The sequence below is a fragment of the Primulina tabacum genome, unplaced genomic scaffold (genome assembly GCF_025594145.1).
Source record: "Primulina tabacum isolate GXHZ01 unplaced genomic scaffold, ASM2559414v2 Contig1229, whole genome shotgun sequence".
NCBI classification, from domain to species: domain Eukaryota; kingdom Viridiplantae; phylum Streptophyta; class Magnoliopsida; order Lamiales; family Gesneriaceae; genus Primulina; species Primulina tabacum.
In genome coordinates, this window is record NW_027460165.1 from 1 (window position 1) to 21,007 (window position 21,007).

Genomic DNA, 21,007 nt, shown 5'->3' on the forward strand with positions numbered 1-21,007 from the left:
GTGATTATGATTATTGATAGAATGCTTGAATATGCATATTTGTACAGGATGATGTACAGATAAGATCAGACGATCAAGAGTTATGTCAGAAGAGTGATTAGACTGCATTGAATGCCAAAATTGACTATATCACACGATGATTTTCGGTTGATTTGTTATTGGCATATTATACTCCTTCACCTATCGTCTATAGATCGACGGATAGTCGGAGCAAACTATCCGTATACTGGAGAATATCCAAGAACTGTAGTGCTGGATTTTAGCACTAGTTGACATGATTTATTGTCATTTGTGATTATCGTACAACCACAGCTATCAGACAAGTATTGAAATGACTTCTTTCGAAGCGTTGTAAAATTAAATGTTGATCCCCTCTTTATTGGATGATATCTCTGAGGTTCCTGATATCGACCTGGCATGATCAGAGATATGACTGAAAAAGTGAAGCTGATTCAGAAGAAAATGAAGGCAGCCCAAGACAGACAAGCCAATATGCCAATGTCGCGACGACGACCGATTGGTCGTTGAGGCTGGACAACCGAGTATTTTGAAAATTCCGCTTTCAGACATGAATTGTCCGATTGTGGCAAGAAAGGGGAGTGTCTCCACGAATAGATGGGGGCCCGTATGAGATTCTTGAGAACGATAAGGAGATCCGTGCCTATCGACTCACTTTACCAGCTTCATTAGCCCGAATACAGGACTGTCTCTCTGTAGTTTTATGGCAGAAGTAACATGCAAGATACGGCCCATAATGAATTCAACCAGAACGAAGTTAATTGAATGAGACATTGAGCTATTTCGAAAAAAACCGATTCAGATTAATGATCGGAAAGAAAAGTAGCTCAGAAAGTAAGACGATTCCACTTGGAAAGATTCAGTGGAGTCGCATGACAGCGATAAAGCTACTTGGGAAACCGAGGTCTGATATGAGACAGAGATTTCCTGAGTTATTTCACTGTGTGAGTATTTTGATTCACTTCTGCTATACATTTCTTTCTGATATCTAATTTTGATTGTCCTGTGATTTCGGGGGACGAAATCAAATCTTAGGGGTGAGAAATGTAATGCCCGAGATTTTGATTCTGTTAATCTAAGATTATTGATTAGAATTGAGGTGATTATAGCCGGCCATTTCGAGACCAGATTGGGCAAACATATGAAAAAGTACAAATGTTTGGACAGAACTGTTTGGCGCCCGAGCGCCAGTGTTCAATAAGAATACTATTCGGGCAGAACCTGTGGCGCCCGAGCGGTAAGAAAATTACCGCCCGAGCGCCAATGGATAACAAGCCGAGTACCGGGCAGAGTGTTCGGCGCCCGAGCGGTAGTTATAACCGCCCGAGCGCCGACTGAAAATCAGGGAGAATGGGACACATATCTTTACATGCATGAGATATATAATATATATATATATATAAGTTTCCTTCTTCAGAATTTAGCAGGAAGAGTCGAGGATTTCTCTAAGAAATCCTTACGCCTTTTAGCGTATAGATTTGTGATTTGTGAACGTTCCGCCCGTCCGATTTTGAATCCGACTTCAGTACTGTGTTCCTATCGACGCAGGCTTCAACTGGACGTAAGTTTTGCTACGTTTTGATATGATTTGAAATTATGTTGTTGAAGGAATCGGATATGATTCATATATGATGTTCTTGCGATATTAGACATTGTATAATCGAAACCGGGACTGGAGAACAGATATCATATGAAATTGTTATGATTTTCGGAGTAGTTTTGGAGTCGATTTGATATCATAATTGAATTGTTATCGATTATGAGATATGGAAGTGATATATGACTAATATGGTATTGTTGGGTATACCGATATTGTACCGTTATGCCATCGATAGTGAATTAGATTGAGTATTGAGCAGAACAGATTTGATTGGAGTAATGTATTGATATTATACTCCTCGATATTGTTATTGCCAGATTGATATTGTCAGGCTTTGAGTTCGAGACTTTGACAGAGTCAGAGTGACAGAAAGAAAGGCATAAATTAATGTTGAGTTGGGATTGCACAACTCGAGTGAGGTTTGACTCGAGTTTCCCTAAATCACATACCTAGTTTACTGCATTGATATTTGTAGTTATGAGATTGATGTTTGTAGTCTATTGATTTATAGCCACTGCATGTTTTGACTACTGATTCGTTTAGTCATAGACTGATTCGTCAAGCTATCGGCCGAGTTGCCTAGCTACTGGCTGATTCGCCTAGTCATCGGATGATTCGCCTAGTCCCTGACTGATTCGTCTAATTATTGGCTGATTCGCTTAATCCTTGAATGATTCGTCAATTCTGCGGCTGTTTCGCCCAGACACTGGATATAGGAATTATATCGATGCCGTTTAGGGTTGGGTCATTCCTATCGACTGAGATTCGATATAATTCTCAATATTCAAAACCGGGATCCCTAGATTAGGAATGAGTCAAGTCTGAGTTGACGCGTTGTTTGAGTCAAGTCTGATACGACTAGTTGATTTACAGTTTTGATATCATACATGTTTGTTGATTGGCTGCATGTGAATGCTATTTGTTATATGCTTTTGTATATGTTTTTATATGATTGCATGTTTACATTGTTTATACAGGGATTTATTCTCACCGGAGTTATCCGGCTGTTGTCTTGTTTTGTATGTGTGCATGACACAGGTGGGACAGGCTCAGGGTCGAGGAGATGAGGAAAGATCGTGATTAGAGTGGAGGCTCCGGACTTGGATTAGAGATAGGGTTGGACACTTGATATTAGCTGTTAAACCTTAGTTGAATAAATGTATGTGGTACAGGACTTGTACTTTTATACTGAGATGTATATACGTTTTCTTTCCTTACGTTCCGCATTTTAAAAAAAAATTTAGACCCTGTTTTATAATTGATTAATTAGTCCCAATGATGATTAAGAACATGATTAGCGTCCGATCCCCCACACCCGAATTTGGACAAAATTGTTGCCTAATTAGATTGTAAACGGGCAAACGAACGAGACTCATTACTCCTCAATGAGCTAGCGAGAGTTTAGCCGAATTCTTTCTCTAAGACCCTCTAATTTGCAATTTTCCGCTTCTGTTGAACTTCCGTTTCCTCGAGAAATCCGCTTAGGAAGTTTGAAATTCGATTTTGGTTCTATTTTATCATATCCCAGGCATAATAATAGCTTTACATTCGTTATTTTCTTCTTCTTATTTTTTTTCTATTTTCTGCTAACATTTAGCGATTTTTGTTGTCGTGAGCCGGTTCTGTTCTGAAGGGTATGATGCAGATTACTCTAGAGACGGTTAACTCATTAAAAATAATTATTTCGATTGTTTTAGCCTTAATTTACGTAAACGATCGCGACACAAGGACTGCTCAGGGAGGTCACCCATCCTAGCTCTGCCATCGCGCCAGAACGGTTAACTTCATTGTTCTGATTGGGCGAGAGCAGTGCCGCGTGTTGTCCATCGCCGCCCGCTCCACATGTACTCGAAGGATATAAGAATAAACATCCCACTCAATGTCGGGTACGATCATACCAGCACTAATGCACCGGATCCCATCAGAACTCCGAAGTTAAGCGTGCTTGGGCGAGAGCAGTGCTAGGATGGGCTACCCCCTGGAAAGTCCTCGTGTTGCACCCCTTTTTGTGTTTTTCTATTTTTGATTACTTGTTGACAGACGATTTTCGGCTCAAATCATCTGAATCTCGATCGGGACCAGATAAAACATCTGAAATCAACGTTGCTCGGGCACTGCCGGATTTGGAAAAAATTTTAGTCTAATTTGATTGTAAACGGGCAAACGAACGAGAATCATTACTCCGCAATGAGCTGGCGAGAGTTTAGCCGAATTCTTTCTCTAAGAGCCTCTAATTTGCAATTTTCCGCTTCTGTTAAGCTTCCGTTTCCTCGAGAAATCCGCTTAGGAAGTTCGAAATTCGATTCCGTTTCCATTTTATCGTATCCCAGGCTTAATAATAGCTTTACATTCGTTATTTTCTTCTTCTTATTTTTTTTTCTATTTTCTAGGAACATTTAGCGATTTTTTTTGTCGTGAGCCGGTTTTGTGTAGAAGGGTATGATGCAGATTATTCTTGAGATGGTTAACTCATTAAAAACAATTATTTCGACTGTTTTAGCCATAATTTACGTAAACGGTCGCGACACGAGGAATGCCCAGGGAGGTCACCCATCCTAGCTCGGTCATCGCGCCAGAACGCTTAACTTCGTGGTTCTGATTGTGCGAGTGCAGTGCCGCATGTTTTCCATCGCCGCCCGCTCCACACGTACTCGAAGGATGTAAGAATAAACATCCCACTCAATGTCGGGTGCAATCATACTAGCACTAATGCATCGGACCCCATCAGAACTCCGAAGTTAAGCGTGCCTGGGCGAGAGCAGTACTAGGATGGGTGTCCCCCTAGGAAGTCCTCGTGTTTCACCTTTTTTCGTGTTTTTCTATTTTTGATTATTTGTTGACAGACGATTTTCGGCTGAAGTTAAGCGTGCTTGGACGAGAGCAGTACTAGGATGGGTGACCCCCTAGGAAGTCCTCGTGTTGCACCCCTTTTCGTGTTTTTCCATTTTTAATTACTTGTTGACAGACGAATTTCGGCTCAAATCATCTGAATCTCGATCAGGACCAGATAAAACATGTGATATCAATGTAGCACGGGCACTGCTGGATTTGGACAAAATTGTAGCCTAATTAGATTGTAAACGGGCAAACGAACGAGACTCGTTACTCCGCAATGAGCTAGCGAGAGTTTAGCCGAATTCTTTCTTTAAGACCCTCTAATTTGAAATTTTCCGCTTCTGTTAAACTTCCGTTTCCTCGGGAAATCCGCTTAGGAAGTTTGAAATTAGATTCTGGTTCCATTTTATTGTATCTCAGGCATAATAATAGCTTTACATTCGTTATTTTCTTCTTCTTATTTTTTTCTATTTTCTTGGAACATTTAGCGATTTTTGTTGTCGTGAGTCGGTTCTGTGCGGAAGGGTATGATGCAGATTACTATGGAGACGGTTAACTCATTAAAAACAATTATTTCGATTGTTTTAGCCTTAATTTACGTAAACGGTCGCGACACGAGGACTGCTCAGGGAGGTCACCCATCCTAGCTCTGCCATCGCGCCAGAACAGTTAACTTCATTGTTCTGATTGGGCGAAAGCAGTGCCGCGTGTTGTCCATCACCGCTTGCTCCACACATACTCGAGGGATATAAGAATAAACATCCCACTCAATGTCGGGTGCGATCATACCAGCACTAAAGCACCGGATCCCATCAGAACTACGAAGTTAAGCGTGCTTCGGTGAGAGCAGTACTAGGATGGGTGACCCTTGGGAAGTCCTCGTGTTACACCCTTTTTCGTATTTTTCTATTTTTGATTACTTGTTGACAGACGATTTTCGGCTCAAATCATTTGAATCTCGATCGGGACCAGATAAGACATGTGAAATCAACGTGGCTCGGGCACTGTCGGATTTGGACAAAATTGTAGCCTAATTTGATTGTAAACGGGCAAACGAAAGAGACTTATTACTCCGCAATGAGCTGGCAAGATTTTAGCCGAATTCCTTCTCAAAGACCCTCAAATTTGCGATTTCCGCTTCTGTTAAGCTTCCGTTTCCTCGAGAAATCCATTTAGGAAGTCTGAAATTCTATTACGGTTCCATTTTCTTCTTCTTTTTTTTCTATTTTCTGGGAACATTTAGCGATTTTTTTTGTCGTGAGCCGGTTTTGTGCGGAAGGGTACGACGCAGATTATTCAGGAGATGGGTAACTCATTAAAAACAATTATTTCGACTGTTTTAGCCATAAGTTACGTTAACGGTCGCGACACGAGGAATGCCCAGGGAGGTCACCCATCCTAGCTCTGTCATCGCGCCAGAACGCTTAACTTCATGGTTCTAATTGGGCGAGAGCAGTGCCACGTGTTGTCCATGGCCGCCTGCTCCACACGTACTCGAGGGATATAAGAATAAACATCCCACTCAATGTCGGGTACGATCATACGAGCACTAATGCACCGGATCCCATCAGTACTCCGAAGTTAAGCGTGCTTCGGCGAGAGCAGTACTAGGATGGGTGACCCCCTGGAATGTCCTCGTGATGCATCCCTTTTCGTGTTTTTCTATTTTTGATTACTTGTTGACAGAAGATTTTCGGCTGAAATTAAGCGTGCTTGGGCGAGAGCAGTACTAGGATGGGTGACCCCCTAGGAAGTCCTCGTGTTGCACCCCTTTTCGCGTTTTTCCATTTTTAATTACTTGTTGACAGACGAATTTCGGCTCAAATCATCTGAATCTCGATCAGGACCAGATAAAACATGTGAAATCAACGTAGCTCGGGCACTGCCGGATTTGGACAAAATTTTAGCCTAATTAGATTGTAAACATGCAAACGAACGAGATTCATTACTCTGCAATGAGCTGACGAGAGTTTAGCCGAATTCTTTCTCTAAGACTCTCTAATTTGCCATTTTCCGCTTCTGTTAAGCTTCCGTTTCCTCGAGAAATCCGCCTAGGAAGTTCCAAATTCGATTCTGGTTCCATTTTATCGTATCCCAAACATAATAATAGCTTTACATTCGTTATTTTCTTCTTCTTATTTTTTTTTCTATTTTCTGGGAACATTTAGCGATTTTTGTTATCGTGAGCCAGTTCTATACGGAAAGGTGTGAAGCAGATTACTCCAGAGACGGTTAACTCATTAAAAACAATTATTTCTACTGTTTTATCCATAATTTACGTAAACGATTGCGACACGAGGACTGCCCAGGGAGGTCACCCATCCTAGCTCCGCCTTCGCGCCAGGTTGCTTAACTTCATAGTTCTAATTGGGTGAGAGCAGTGCCGCGTGTTGTCCATCGTTCGCTCCACATGTACTCGAAGGATATAAGAATAAACATCCCACTCAATGTCGGGTGCGATCATACCAGCAATAATGCACCGCATCCCATCAGAACTCCGAAGTTAAGCGTGCTTGGGCGAGAGCAGTACTAGGATGGGTGACCCCCTGGAATGTCCTTGTGATGCATCCCTTTTCGTGTTTTTCTATTTTTGATTACTTGTTGACAGAAGATTTTCGGCTGAAGTTAAGCGTGCATGGGCGAGAGCAGTACTAGGATGGGTGACCCCCTAGGAAGTCCTCGTGTTGCACCCTTTTTTGTGTTTTTCCATTTTTAATTACTTGTTGACAGACGAATTTCGGCTCAAATCATCTGAATCTCGATCAGGACTAGATAAAACATGTGAAATCAACGTAGCTCGGATATTGCCGGATTTGGACAAAATTGTAGCCTAATTTGATTGTAAACGGGCAAACGAACGACACTCCTTACTCCGCAATGAGCTGGCGAGAGTTTAGCCGAATTCCTTCTCTAAGACCCTCTAATTTGCTATTTTTCGCTTCTGTTAAGCTTCCGTTTCCTCGAGAAATCCGCATAGGAAGTTTGAAATTCGATTCCGATTCCATTTTATCGTATCCTAAGAATAATAATAGCTTTACATTCGCTATTTCTTCTTCTTATTTTTTTTTCTATTTTCTGGGAACATTTAGCGATTTTTGTTGTCGTGAGCCGATTCTGTGCAGAATGGTATGACGCAGATTACTTCGGAGACGGTTAACTCATTAAAAACAATTATTTCGACTGTTTTATCCATATTTACGTAAACGGTCACAACACGAGGACTGCCCAGGGAGGTCACCCATCCTAGCTCTGCCATCGCGCTTCACTTCATGGTTTTGATTGGGTGAGAGCAGTGCCGCCTGTTGTCCATCGCCCGCTCCACACGTACTCGAGGGATATAAGTTTCACCCTTTTTCGTGTTTTGTAGTTTTTATTACTTGTTGACATACTATTTTCGGCTCAAATCATCTGAATCTCGATCGGGACCAGATAAAACATGTGAAATCAACGTAGCTCGGGCACTGCCGGATTTGGACAAAATTGTAGCCTAATTTGATTGTAAACGGGCAAACGAACGAGACTCCTTACTCCGCAATGAGCTGGCGAGAGTTTAGCCGAATATCATCTCTAAGACCCTCTAATTTGCGATTTTTCGCTTCTGTTAAGCTTCCGTTTCCTCGAAAAATCCGCATAGGACGTTTGAAATTCGATTCCGGTTCCATTTTATCGTATCCTAGGAATAAAAATAGCTTTACATTCGCTATTTCTTCTTCTTTTTTTTTTTCTATTTTCTGGGAACATTTAGTGATTTTTGTTGTCGTGAGCCGGTTCTGTGCGGATGGGTATGACGAAGATTACTCTGGAGACGGTTAACTCATTAAAAACAATTATTTCGACTTTTTAATCCATAATTTACGTAAACGGTCCCGACACGAGGACTGCCCAGGGAGGTCACCCATCCTCGTTCTGCCATCGCGCCAGGACGCTTAACTTCATGGTTCTGATTGGGTGAGATCAGTGCCGCATGTTGTCCATCGCCGCCCGCTCCACACGTACTCGAGGGATATAAGAATAAACATCACACTCAATGTCGGGTGCGATCATACCAGCACTAATGCACCGGATCCCATCAGAACTCCAAAGTTAAGCGTGCTTGGGCGAGAGCAGTACTAGGATGGATGACCCATTGGGAATTCCTCGTGTTGCACCCCTTTTCGTGTTTTTCTATTCTTGATTACTTGTTGACAGACGATTTTCAGCTCAAATCATCTGAATCTCGATCGGGACAAGATAAGACGTGTGAAATCAACGTAGCTCGGGCACTGCCGTATTTGGACAAAATTGTAGTCTAATTTGATTGTAAACGGGCAAACGAACGAGATTCATTACTCCGCAATGAGCTGGCGAGAATACAGCCGAATTCCTTCTCTAAGACCCTCTGATTTGCGATTTTAAGCTTCTGTTAAGATTCCGTTTCCTCGAGAAATCCGCTTAGAAAGTTCGAAATTTGATTCCGGTTCCATTTTATAGTATCCTAGGCATAATAATAGCTTTACATTCGCTATTTTCTTATTCTTATTTTTTTCTATTTTCTGGAAAAATTTAGAAATTTTTGTTGTCGTGAGCCAGTTCTGTGCGGAAGGGTATGACGCAGATAACTCCGGAGACGGTTAACTCATTAAAAACAATTATTTCGACTGTTTTAGCCAAAATTTACGTAAACAGTCGCGATCCGAGGACTTCCCGGGCGGTCACCCACCCTAGCTCTGCCATCACACCAGAACGCTTAACTTCATGGTTCTGATTGGGCGAGAGCAGTGCCGCGTTTTGTCCATCGCCGCCCGTTCCACACGTACTCGAGGGATATAAGAATAAACATCCAACTCAATGTCGGATGCGATCATACCGGAACTAATGCACTGGATCCCATTAGAACTCCGAAGTTAAGCGTGCTTGGGCGAGAGCAGTACTAGAATGGGTGACTCATTGGGAAGTCCTCGTGTTGCACCCCTTTTCGAGTTTTTCTATTTTTGATTAATTGATGACAGTTGATTTTCGGTTCAAATCATCTGAATCTCGATCGGGACCAGATAAGAATGTGAAATCCACGTAGCTCGGGCACTGCCGGATTTGGACAAAATTGTAGCCTAATTTGATTATAAACGGGCAAACGAACGAGACTCTTTACTCCGCAATGAGCTGGCGAGATTTTAGCCGAATTCCTTCTCTAAGACCCTCTAATTTGCGATTTTCCGCTTCTGTTAAGCTTCCGTTTACACGAGTAATCAGCTTAGGAAGTTCGAAATTCGATTCTGGTTCCATTTTATCCTATCACAGGCATGATAATTGCTTTACATTCGTTGTTTTCTTCTTCTTATTTTTTTTCTATTTTCTGTGAACATTTAGCAACTTTTGTTGTCGTGAGCCGGTTCTGTGCGGAAGGGTATGATGCAGATTACTCTAGAGACGGTTAACTCATTAAAAACAATTATTTCGATTGTTTTAGCCTTAATTTACGTAAACGGTCGTGACACGAGGACTGCTCAAGGAGGTCACCCATCCTAGCTCTGCCATCTCGCCAGAACGCTTAACTTCATGGTTCTGATTGGGAGAGAGCACTGCCGCGTGTTGTCCATCGCCGCCCACTCCACACGTACTCGAGGGATATAAGAATAAAAATCCCACTCAATGTCTGGTGCGATCATACCAGCACTAATGCACCGGATCACGTCAGAACTCCGAAGTTAAGCGTGCCTGGGCGAGAGCAGTACTAGGATGGGTGACCCCCTGGGATGTCTTCGTGATGCACCCATTTTCGTGTTTTTCTATTTTTGATTACTTGTTGACAGACGATTTTCGGCTGAAGTTAAGCGTGCTTGGGCGAGAGCAGTACTAGGATGGGTGGCCCCCTAGAAAGTCCTCGTGTTGCACCCCTTTTCGTGTTTTTCTATTCTTGATTACTTGTTGACAGACGATTTTTGGCTCAAATCATCTGAATCTCGATCGGGACAAGATAAAACATGTGAATTCAACGTAGCTCGGGCACTGCCGGATTTGGACAAAATTGTAGCCTAATTAGATTGTAAACGGGCAAACAAACGAGATTCATTACTCCGCAATGAGCTGGCGAGAATACAGCCGAATTCCTTCTCTAAGACCCTCTAATTTGCGATTTTAAGCTTCTGTTAAGATTCCGTTTCCTCGAGAAATCCGCTTAGAAAGTTCGAACTTTGATTCCGGTTCCATTTTATAGTATCCTAGGCATAATAATAGCTTTACATTCGCTATTTTCTTATTCTTATTTTTTTCTATTTTCTGGAAAAATTTAGAAATTTTTGTTGTCGTGAGCCAGTTCTGTGCGGAAGGGTATGACGCAGATAACTCCGGAGACGGTTAACTCATTAAAAACAATTATTTCGACTGTTTTAGCCATAATTTACGTAAACAGTCGCGATCCGAGGACTTCCCGGGCGGTCACCCACCCTAGCTCTGCCATCACGCCAGAACGCTTAACTTCATGGTTCTGATTGGGCGAGAGCAGTGCCGCGTTTTGTCCATCGCCGCCCGTTCCACACGTACTCGAGTGATATAAGAATAAACATCCCACTCAATGTCGGATGCGATCATACCAGCACTAATGCACTGGATCCCATCAGAACTCCGAAGTTAAGCGTGCTTGGGCGAGAGCAGTACTAGAATGGGTGACTCATTGGGAAGTCCTCGTGTTGCACCCCTTTTCGAGTTTTTCTATTTTTGATTAATTGATGACAGATGATTTTCCGTTCAAATCATCTGAATCTCGATCGGGACCAGATAAGAATGTGAAATCCACGTAGCTCGGGCACTGCCGGATTTGGACAAAATTGTAGCCTAATTTGATTATAAACGGGCAAACGAACGAGACTCATTACTCCGCAATGAGCTGGCGAGATTTTAGCCGAATTCCTTCTCTAAGACCCTCTAATTTGCGATTTTCCGCTTCTGTTAAGCTTCCGTTTCCACGAGAAATCAGCTTAGGAAGTTCGAAATTCGATTCTGGTTCCATTTTATCGTATCCCAGGCATAATAATACCTTTACATTCGTTATTTCCTTCTTCTTATTTTTTTATATTTTCTGGGAACATTTATCGATTTTTGTTGTCGTGAGCCGGTTCTGTATGGAAGGGTATGACGCAGATTACTCTGGAGACGGTTAACTCATTAAAAACAATTATTTCGACTGTTTTATACATAATTTACGTAAACGGTCGCGACACGAGGACTTCCGAGGGAGGTCACCCATCCTAGCTCTGCCATCGCGCCAGAACGCTTAACTTCATGGTTATGATTGGGCGAGACCAGTGCCGCGTGTTGTCCATCGCCGCCCGCTCCACACGTACTCGAGGGATATAAGAATAAACATCCCACTCAAAGTTGCGTGCGATCATACCAGCACTAATGCACCGGATCTCATCAGAACTCCGGAGTTAAGTGTGCTTGGGCGAGAGCAGTACTAGGATGGGTGACCCCCTGGGATGTCTACGTGATGCACCCCTTTTCGTGTTTTTCTATTTTTGATTACTTGTTGACAGACGATTTTCGGCTGAAGTTAAGCATGCTTGGGCGAGAGCAGTACTAGGATGGGTGGCCCCCTAGAAAGTCCTCGTGCTGCACCCCTTTTCGTGTTTTTCCATTTTTAATTACTTGTTGACAGACGAATTTCGGCTCAAATCATCTGAATCTCGATCCGGACAAGATAAAACATGTGAAATCAACGTAGCTCGGGCACTGCCGGATTTGGACAAAATTGTAGCCTAATTAGATTGTAAACGGGCAAACGAACAAGACTCATTACTCCGCAATGAGTTGGCGAGAGTTTAGCCGAATTATTTCTCTAAAACCCTCTAATTTGCAATTTTCCGCTTCTGTTAAGCTTCCGTTTCTACGAGAAATTCGCTTAGGAAGTTCGAAATTCGATTCTGGTTCCATTTTATCATATCCCAGGCATAATAATTGCTTTACATTCCTTGTTTTCTTCTTCTAATTTTTTTTCTATTTTCTGGAAATATTTAGCGACTTTTGTTGTCGTGAGCCGGTTCTATGCAAAAAGGGTATGATGCAGATTACTCTGGAGATTGTTAACTCATTAAAAACAATTTTTTCGATTGTTTTAGCCTTAATTTACGTAAACGGTCGCGACACGAGGACTGCTCAGGGAGGTCACCCATCCTGGCTCTGCCATCGCGCCAGAACGCTTAACTTCATGGTTCTGATTGGGCGAGAGCAGTGCCGCGTGTTCTCCATCGCTGCCAGCTCCACACGTACTCGAGGGATATAAGAATAAACATCCCACTCAATGTCAGGTGCAATCATACCAGTACTAATGCACCGCATTCCATCAGAACTCCGAAGTTAAGCGTGCTTGGTCGAGAGCAGTACTAGGATGGGTGACCCCTTGGGAAGTCCTCGTGTTGCACCCTTTTTCGTGTTTTTCTATTTTTGATTACTTGTTGACACACGATTTTTGGCTCAAATCATCTGAATCTCGATCAGGACCAGATAAGACATGTGAAATCAACGTAGCTCGGGCACTGCAGGATTTGGACAAAATTGTAGGCTAATTTGATTGTAAACGGGCAAACGAACGAGACTTATTACTCTGCAATGAGCTGGCGAGATTTTAGCCGAATTGCTTCTTTAAGACCCTCTAATTTGCGATTTTCCGCTTCTGTTAAGCTTCTGTTTCCTCGAGACATCCGCTTAGGAAGTTCGAAATTCGATTCTTGTGCGGAAGGGTATGATGCAAATTACTTCGGAGACGGTTAACTCATTAAAAACAATTATTTCGACTGTTTTAGCCATAATTTATGTAAACGGTCGCGACACAAGAACTTCTCAGGTAGGTCACCCATCCTAGCACTGCCATCGCTCCAGAACGCTTAACTTCATGATTCTGAATAGGCGAGAGCATTGCCGCGTGTTGTCCATCGCCGCTCGCTCCACACGTACTCGAGGGATATAAGAATAAACATCCCACTCAATGTCGGGTGCGATCATACCAGCACTAATGCACCGGATCCCATCAGAACTCCGAAGTTAAGCTTGCTTGGGCGAGAGCAGTACTAGGTTGGGTGACCCCCTGGGAAGTCCTTGTGTTACACCACTTTTCGTGTTTTTCTATTTTTGATTACTTGTTGACAGATGATTTTTGGCTAAAATCATCTGAATCTGGATCGGGACAAGATAAAACATGTGATTGTAAACAGGCAACCGAACGAGACTCATTACTCCGCAATGAGGTGGCGAGATTTTAGCCGAATTCTTTCTCTAAGACCCTCTAATTTGCGATATTTCGCTTCTGTTAAGCTTCCGTTTTCTCGAGAAATCCGCTTAGGAAGTTCGAAATTCGATTCCAGACCCATTTTATCGTATCTCATGCATAAAAATAGCTTAACATTCGCTATTTTCTTCTTCTTATTTTTTTCTATTTTCTGGGAACATTTAGCGATTTTTGTTATCGTGAGCCAGTTCTCTACGGAAGAGTATGACGCAAATTACTCCGGAGAGGGTTAACTTATTAAAAACAATTATTTCGACTGTTTTATCCATATTTTACGTAAACGGTCGCGACACGAGGACTGCCCAGGGAGGTCCACCCATCCTAGCTCTGCCATCGCGCCACAAAGCTTAACTTCATGGTTTTGATTGGGCGAGAGCAGTGCCGCGTGTTGTTCCTCGCCGCCCGCTCCACACGTACTCGAAAGATATAAGAATAAACATCCCACTCAATGTCGGGTGCGATCATACCAGCACTAATGCACCTGATCCCATCAGAACTCCGAAGTTAAGCGTGCCTGGGCGAGAGCAGTACTAGGATGGGTGGCCCTCTGGAAAGTCCTCGTGTTGCACGCCTTTTCGTGTTTTTCTATTTTTGATTACTTGTTGACATACGATTTTCAGCTCAAATCTTCTGAATCTCGATCTGGACCAGATAAGACATGTGAAATCAACGTATCTCGGGCACTGCCGGGTTTGGACAAAATTGTAGGCTAATTTGATTGTAAACGGGCAAACGAACGAGACTCATTACTCCGCAATGAGCTGGCGAGATTTTAGCAGAATTCCTTCTCTAAGACCCTCTAATTTGCGATTTTACGCTTCCGTTAAGCTTCTGTTTCCTCGAGAAATCCGCTTAGGAAGTTCGAAATTCGATTCCGGTTCTATTTTATCGTATCCCAGGCATAATAATAGCTTTACATTTGCTATTTTATTCTTCTTATTTTTTTCCTTTTATTTTTGGAACATTTAGCGATTTTTGTTGTCGTGAACCGGTCCTTTGCTGTAGGGTATGACGCAGATTACTCCGGAGACGGTTAACTCATTAAAAACAATTAATGCACCGGATCCCATCAAAACTCCGAAGTTAAGCGTGCTTGGTCGAGAGCAGTACTAGGATGGGTGACCCCCTGGGAAGTCCTCGTGTTGCACCCCTTTTCGTGTTTTTCTATTTTTGATTACTTGTTGACAGACGATTTTCGGCTCAAATCATCTGAATCTCGATCGGGACAAGATAAGACATGAGAAATCAACGTAGCTCGGGTGCTGCCGGATTTGGACAATATTGTAGGCTAATTTGATTGCAAACGGGCTACGAACGAGACTCATTACTGCGCAATGAGGTGGAGAGATTTAGCCGAATTCTTTCTCTGAGACACTTTAATTTGCGATTTTCCACTTCTGTTAAGCTTCTGTTTTCTCGAGAAATCTGCTTAGGAAGTTCGAAATTCGATTCCGGTTCCATTTTATCGTATCCCAGGCATAATAACGGATTTACATTCGCTATTTTCTTCTTCTTATTTTTTTTCTATTTTCTAGAAAAATTTAGCAATTTTTGTTGTCATAAGCCGGTTCTGTGCGGAAAAGTTTGACGCAGATTACTCCGGAGACGGTTAACTCATTAAAAACAATTATTTCGACTGTTTTATCCATAATTTACGTAAACAGTCGCGACACGAGTACTGCCCAGGGAGGTCACCGATCCTAGCTCTGCCATAGCGCCAGAACGCTTAACTTCATGGTTCTGATTGGGCGAGAGCAGTGACGCGTGTTGTCCATCGCCGCCCGTTCCAAACGTACTCGAGGAATATAAGAATAAACATCCCACTCAATGTCGGGTGCGATCATACCAGCACTAATGCACCGGATCCCATCAGAACTCCGTAGTTAAGCGTGCTTGGGCGAGAGCAGTACTAGGATGGGTGACCCCCTGGAAGTCATCGTGTTGCACCCCTTTTCGTGTTTTTCTATTTTTGATTACTTGTTGAGAGACGATTTTCGGCTCAAATAATCTGAATCTCTATCGGGACTAAATAAGATATGTGAAATCAACGTAGCTCGGGCACTACTGGATTTGGACAAAATTGTAGGATAATTTGATTGTAAACGGGCAAACGAACAAGACTCATTACTTTGCAATGAGCTGGCGAGATTTTAGCCGAATTCCTTCTCTAAGACCCTCTAATTTGCGATTTTCCGCTTCTGTTAAGCTTCCGTTTCCTCGAGAAATCCGTTTAGGAAGTCCGAAATTCGATTCCGGTTCCATTTTATCGTATCCCAGGCATAATAACAGCTTTACATTCTCTATTTTCTTCTTCTTTTTTTTCTATTTTCTGGGAACATTTAGCGATTTTTGTTGTCGTGAGCCGGTTCTGTGCGGAAGGTTATGACGCAGATTACTTCAGAGACTGTTAACTCATTAAAAACAATTATTTCGATTGTTTTATCCATAATTTACGTAAACGATCGCGACACGAGGACTTTCGAGGGAGGTCACCCATCCTTGCTCTGCCATCGCGCCAGAACGCTTAACTTTATGGTTCTGTTTGGGCGAGAGCAGTGTCGCGTTTTGTCCATCGCCGCCCGCTCCACACGTACTCGAGGGATATAAGAATAAACAACCCACTCAATGTCGGGTGCGATCATACTAGCACTAATGCACCGGATCCCATCAGAACTCTGAAGTTAAGCGTGCTTGGTGAGAGCAGTACTAGGATGGCTGACCCCTAGGGAATTCCATGTGTTGCACCCCATTTCGTGTTTTTCTATTTTTGTTTACTTGTTGACAGACGATTTTTGGCACAAATCATCTGAATCTCGATCGGGACCAGATAAGACATGAGAAATTAACGTAGCTCGGGCACTGCCGGATTTGGAGAAAATTGTAGGCTAATTTGATTGTAAACGGGCAAACGAACGAGACTCCTTACTCCGCAATGAGCTGGCAAGATTTTAGCCGACTTTCTTCTCTAATACCCTCTAATTTGCGAATTTACGCTTCTGTTAAGCTTCCGTTTCCTCGAGAAATCCGCCTAGGAAGTCCGAAATTCGATTCCGGTTCCATTTTATCGTATCCTAGGAATAATAACGGATTTACATTTGCTATTTTCTCCTTCTTATTTTTTTTCTATTTTCTGGGAACATTTATTGATTTTTGTTGTCATGAGCCGGTTCTGTGCGGAAGGGTATGACGCAGATTACTCCAGAGACAGAGACGGTTAACTAATTAAAAACAAGTATTTTGACTGTTTTATCCATAATTTACGTAAACGGTCGCGACACGAGGACTTCCCAGGGAGGTCACCCATCCTAGCTCTGCATTCGCCCCAGAACGCTTAACTTCATGGTTCTGATTGGAAGAGAGCAGTGCCGCGTGTTGTCCATCATCGCCCGTTCCACACGTACTCGAGGGATATAAGAATAAACATCCCACTCAATGTCGGTTGCGATCATACCAGCACTAATGCACCGGATCCATCAGAACTCCGAAGTTAAGCGTGCTTGGGCAAGAGCAGTACTAGGATGGGTGACCCCAGGAAGTCCTTGTGTTGCACCCCTTTTCGTGTTTTTCTATTTTTGATTGCTTGTTGACAGACGATTTTCGGCTCAAATCATCTGAATCTCGATCGAGACCAGATAAGACATGTGAAATCAACGTAGCTCGTGCACTGCCGGATTTGGACAAAATTGTAGGCTAATTTGATTGTAAACGGGCAAACGAACGAGACTCGTTACTCCGCAATGACCTGGCGAGAGTTTAGCCGAATTCGTTCTCTAAGACCCTCTAATTTTCGATTTTCCGCTTCTGCTAAGCTTCCGTTTCTTCAAGAAATCTGCTTAGGAAGTTCGAAATTCGATTTCGGTTCTATTTTATCGTATCCCAGGCATAATAATAGCTTTACATTCGCTATTTTCTTCTTCTTATTTTTTTTTCTATTTTTTTCTGGGAACATTTAGCGATTTTTGTTGTCGTGAGCCGGTTCTGTGCGGAAGTGTATGATGAAGATTACTCCGGAGACAGTTAACTCATTAAAAACAATTATTTCGACTGTTTTATCCATATTTTCGTAAACGGTCGCGACACGAGGACTGCCCAGGGTGGTCACCCATCCTAGCTCTGCCATCGCGCCAGAACGCTTAACTTCATGGTTCTTATTAGACGAGAGCAGTTCCGCGTGTTGTCCATCGCCTCCCGTTCCACATGTACTCGAGGGATATAAGAATAAACATCCCACTCAATGTCGGGTGCGATCATACCAGCACTAATGCACCGGATCTCATCAGAACTCTGAAGTTAAGCGTGCTTGGGTGAGAGCAGTACTAGGATGGCTGATCCCTAGGGAATTCCTCGTGTCGCACCCAATTTCGTGTTTTTCTATTTTTGATTATTTGTTGACATACGATGTTTGGCTCAAATAATCTGAATCTCGATCGTGACTAGATAAGACATGTGAAATCAACGCAGCTCGGGCACTGCCGGATTTGGAGAAAATTGTAGGCTAATTTGATTGTAAATGGGCAAACGAACGAGACTTGTTACTCCGCAATGAGATGGCAAGATTTTAGCCGAATTCCTTCTCTAAGTCCCTCAAATTTGCGAGAGCAATATTAGGATTGGTGACCCCCTGAGAAGTCCTCGTGTTGCATCCCTTTTCGCGTTTTTCTAATTTTGATTACTTGTTGACAGACGATTTTCGGCTCAAATCATCTGAATCTCGAACGGATTAGATAAGACATGTGAAATCAACGTAGCTCGGGCACTACTGGATTCGGACAAAATTGTAGGCTAATTTGATTGTAAACGGGCAAAACAAACGAGACTCGTTACTCCGCAATGAGCTGGCGAGATTTTAGCCGTATTCCTTGTCTAAGACCCTCTAATTTGCGATTTTTCGTTTCTGTTAAGCTTACGTTTCCTCGAGAAATCCGCTTAGGATGTTCGAAATTCGATTCCGGTTCCATTTTATCGTATCCCAGGCATAAAATAGCTTTACATTCGCTATTTTTTTTCTTCTTATTTTTTTCTATTATTTTGGGAAAATTTAGCGATTTTTGTTGTCGTGAGCCGGTTCTGTGCGGCAGGGTATGACGTAGATTACTCCGGATTCGGTTAACTCATTAAAAACAATTATTTCGACTGTTTTATCCATAATTTACGTAAACGGTAGCGACACGAGGACTTCCCAGGGAGGTCACCCATCCTAGCTCTGCCATCGCGCTAGAACGCTTAACTTCATGGTTCTCATTGGGCGAGAGCAGTGCCGCGTGTTGTCCATCGCAGCCCACTCCACACGTACTCGAGGGATATAAGAATATACATCCCACTCAATGTCGAGTGCGATCGTACCTGCACTAATGCACCGGATCCAATCAGAACTCCGAAGTTAAGCATACTTGGGCGAGACCAGTACTAGGATGGGTGACCCCCTGGAAGTCCTCGTGTTGCACCACTTTTCGTGTTTTTCTATTTTTGATTACTTGTTGATAGACAATTTTCGTCTCAAATCATCTGAATCTCGATCAGGACCAAATAAGACATGTGAAATCAACGTAGCTCGGGCACTGCCGGATTTGGACAAAATTGTAGGCTAATTTGATTGTATACGGGCAAACGAACGAGACTCATTACTCCGCAATAAGCTGGAGAGATTTTAGCCGAATTCCTTCTACAAGACCCTCTAATTTGCGATTTTCCGCTTATGTTAAGCTTATGTTTCCTCGAGAAATCCGCTTAGGAAGTTCGAAATTCAATTCCGGTTCCATTTTATCGTATACCAGGCATAAAAATAGCTTTACATTTGATATTTTCTTCTTCTTATGTTTTTATATTTTCTGGGAACATTTAGCGATTTTTGTTGTCGTGAGCCGGTTCTGTGCGGAAGGGTATGACGCAGATTACTACGGAGACGGTTAACTCATTAAAAACAATTATTTCGACTGTTTTATCCATAATTTACGTAAACGGTCGCGACACGAGGACTTCCCAGGGAGGTCACCCATCCTAGCTCTACCATCGCGCCAGAACGCTTAACTTCATGGTTCTTATTGGGCGAGAGCAGAGCCGCGTTTTGTCCATCGTCGCCCGCTCCACACGTACTCGAGGGATATAAGAATAAACATCCCACTCAATGTCGGATGCGATCATACCAGCACTAATGCAACGGATCCCATCAGAACTCTTAAGTTAAGTGTGCTTGGGCGAGAGCAGTACTAGGATGGGTGACCCCCTGGAAGTCCTCGTGTTGCACCCCTTTTCGTGTTTTTCTATTTTTGATTACTTGTTGATAGACGATTTTCAGCTCAAATCATCTGAATCTCGATCGGGACCAGATAAGACATGTGAAAACAACGTAGCCCGGGCACTGCCGGATTTGGAAAAAATTGTAGCCTAATTTGATTTTAAACGGGCAAACGAACGAAAATCATTATTCCGCAATGAGCTGGCGAGATTTTAGCCGAATTCCTTCTCTAAGACCTTCTAATTTGCGATTTTCCGCTTCTGTTAAGCATCCGTTTCCTCGAGAAATCCGTTTAAGAAGACCGAAATTCGATTCCGATTCCATTTTATCGTATCACAGGCATAATAATAGCTTTACATTTGCTATTTTCTTCTTATTTTTTTTTTCTATTTTCTGGGAACATTTAGCGATTTTTGTTGTCGTGAGCCGATTCTATGCAGAAGGGTATGACGTAGATTACTCCGGAGACTGTTAACTCAATAAAAACAATTATTTCGACTGTTTTATCCATAATTTACGTAAACGGTCGCTACACGAGGACTTCCCAGAGAGGTCACCCATCCTAGCTCTGCCACCACGCTAGAACGCTTAACTTCATGGTTCTGATTGGGCGAGAGCAGTGCTGCGTGTTGTCTATCGCCGCCCGCTCCACACGTACTCGAGGGATATAAGAATAAACATCCGACTCAATGTCGTGTGCGATCATACCTGCACTAATGCACATGATCCCATCAGAACTCTGAAGTTAAGTGTGCTTGGGCGAGAGCAGTACTAGGATGGGTGACCCCCTCGGAAGTCCTCGTGTTGCACGCCTTTTTCGTGTTTTTCTATTTTTGATTACTTGTTGACAGACGTTTTTTGGCTCAAATCATCTGAATCTCGATTGGGACCAGATAAGACATGTGAAATCAACGTAGCTCGGGCACTGCCGGATTTGGACCAAATTGTAGCCTAATTTGATTGTAAACGGGCAAACGAACAAGACTCATTACTCCGCAATGAGCTGGCGAGATTTTAGCCGAATTCATTCTCTAAGACCCTCTAATTTACGATTTTCAGC

General features: G+C 42.8%; 18 non-coding genes and 2 pseudogenes across 18 annotated transcripts; all 20 read left to right on the plus strand.

Annotated features, from left to right (window-relative positions):
* Positions 1-3,502: 3,502 nt before the first annotated feature.
* On the plus strand, positions 3,503-3,621 carry LOC142536100 (5S ribosomal RNA). The gene has a single exon (XR_012818003.1). It is a non-coding gene; the product is annotated as a 5S ribosomal RNA (ribosomal RNA).
* A 684-nt stretch (positions 3,622-4,305) lies between these two features.
* LOC142536109 (5S ribosomal RNA) lies at positions 4,306-4,424 on the plus strand. The gene has a single exon (XR_012818011.1). It is a non-coding gene; the product is annotated as a 5S ribosomal RNA (ribosomal RNA).
* An 804-nt stretch (positions 4,425-5,228) lies between these two features.
* On the plus strand, positions 5,229-5,346 carry LOC142536112 (5S ribosomal RNA). Its single transcript, XR_012818014.1, has one exon. It is a non-coding gene; the product is annotated as a 5S ribosomal RNA (ribosomal RNA).
* A 637-nt stretch (positions 5,347-5,983) lies between these two features.
* LOC142536113 (5S ribosomal RNA) lies at positions 5,984-6,102 on the plus strand. The gene has a single exon (XR_012818015.1). It is a non-coding gene; the product is annotated as a 5S ribosomal RNA (ribosomal RNA).
* Positions 6,103-6,905: 803 nt separating this feature from the next.
* Positions 6,906-7,024, plus strand: LOC142536114 (5S ribosomal RNA; annotated as a pseudogene).
* Positions 7,025-8,485: 1,461 nt separating this feature from the next.
* On the plus strand, positions 8,486-8,604 carry LOC142536098 (5S ribosomal RNA). The gene has a single exon (XR_012818001.1). It is a non-coding gene; the product is annotated as a 5S ribosomal RNA (ribosomal RNA).
* A 681-nt stretch (positions 8,605-9,285) lies between these two features.
* Positions 9,286-9,404, plus strand: LOC142536101 (5S ribosomal RNA). The gene has a single exon (XR_012818004.1). It is a non-coding gene; the product is annotated as a 5S ribosomal RNA (ribosomal RNA).
* A 682-nt stretch (positions 9,405-10,086) lies between these two features.
* On the plus strand, positions 10,087-10,205 carry LOC142536104 (5S ribosomal RNA). The gene has a single exon (XR_012818007.1). It is a non-coding gene; the product is annotated as a 5S ribosomal RNA (ribosomal RNA).
* An 803-nt stretch (positions 10,206-11,008) lies between these two features.
* Positions 11,009-11,127, plus strand: LOC142536110 (5S ribosomal RNA). Its single transcript, XR_012818012.1, has one exon. It is a non-coding gene; the product is annotated as a 5S ribosomal RNA (ribosomal RNA).
* A 681-nt stretch (positions 11,128-11,808) lies between these two features.
* LOC142536105 (5S ribosomal RNA) lies at positions 11,809-11,927 on the plus strand. The gene has a single exon (XR_012818008.1). It is a non-coding gene; the product is annotated as a 5S ribosomal RNA (ribosomal RNA).
* An 806-nt stretch (positions 11,928-12,733) lies between these two features.
* LOC142536103 (5S ribosomal RNA) lies at positions 12,734-12,852 on the plus strand. Its single transcript, XR_012818006.1, has one exon. It is a non-coding gene; the product is annotated as a 5S ribosomal RNA (ribosomal RNA).
* A 565-nt stretch (positions 12,853-13,417) lies between these two features.
* On the plus strand, positions 13,418-13,536 carry LOC142536118 (5S ribosomal RNA). The gene has a single exon (XR_012818018.1). It is a non-coding gene; the product is annotated as a 5S ribosomal RNA (ribosomal RNA).
* A 629-nt stretch (positions 13,537-14,165) lies between these two features.
* Positions 14,166-14,284, plus strand: LOC142536099 (5S ribosomal RNA). Its single transcript, XR_012818002.1, has one exon. It is a non-coding gene; the product is annotated as a 5S ribosomal RNA (ribosomal RNA).
* Positions 14,285-15,544: 1,260 nt separating this feature from the next.
* Positions 15,545-15,662, plus strand: LOC142536116 (5S ribosomal RNA). The gene has a single exon (XR_012818016.1). It is a non-coding gene; the product is annotated as a 5S ribosomal RNA (ribosomal RNA).
* A 680-nt stretch (positions 15,663-16,342) lies between these two features.
* Positions 16,343-16,460, plus strand: LOC142536111 (5S ribosomal RNA). The gene has a single exon (XR_012818013.1). It is a non-coding gene; the product is annotated as a 5S ribosomal RNA (ribosomal RNA).
* A 689-nt stretch (positions 16,461-17,149) lies between these two features.
* Positions 17,150-17,265, plus strand: LOC142536106 (5S ribosomal RNA). The gene has a single exon (XR_012818009.1). It is a non-coding gene; the product is annotated as a 5S ribosomal RNA (ribosomal RNA).
* A 686-nt stretch (positions 17,266-17,951) lies between these two features.
* Positions 17,952-18,070, plus strand: LOC142536102 (5S ribosomal RNA). Its single transcript, XR_012818005.1, has one exon. It is a non-coding gene; the product is annotated as a 5S ribosomal RNA (ribosomal RNA).
* A 971-nt stretch (positions 18,071-19,041) lies between these two features.
* LOC142536115 (5S ribosomal RNA) lies at positions 19,042-19,159 on the plus strand (annotated as a pseudogene).
* Positions 19,160-19,841: 682 nt separating this feature from the next.
* Positions 19,842-19,959, plus strand: LOC142536107 (5S ribosomal RNA). The gene has a single exon (XR_012818010.1). It is a non-coding gene; the product is annotated as a 5S ribosomal RNA (ribosomal RNA).
* Positions 19,960-20,641: 682 nt separating this feature from the next.
* LOC142536117 (5S ribosomal RNA) lies at positions 20,642-20,760 on the plus strand. Its single transcript, XR_012818017.1, has one exon. It is a non-coding gene; the product is annotated as a 5S ribosomal RNA (ribosomal RNA).
* Positions 20,761-21,007: the final 247 nt, after the last annotated feature.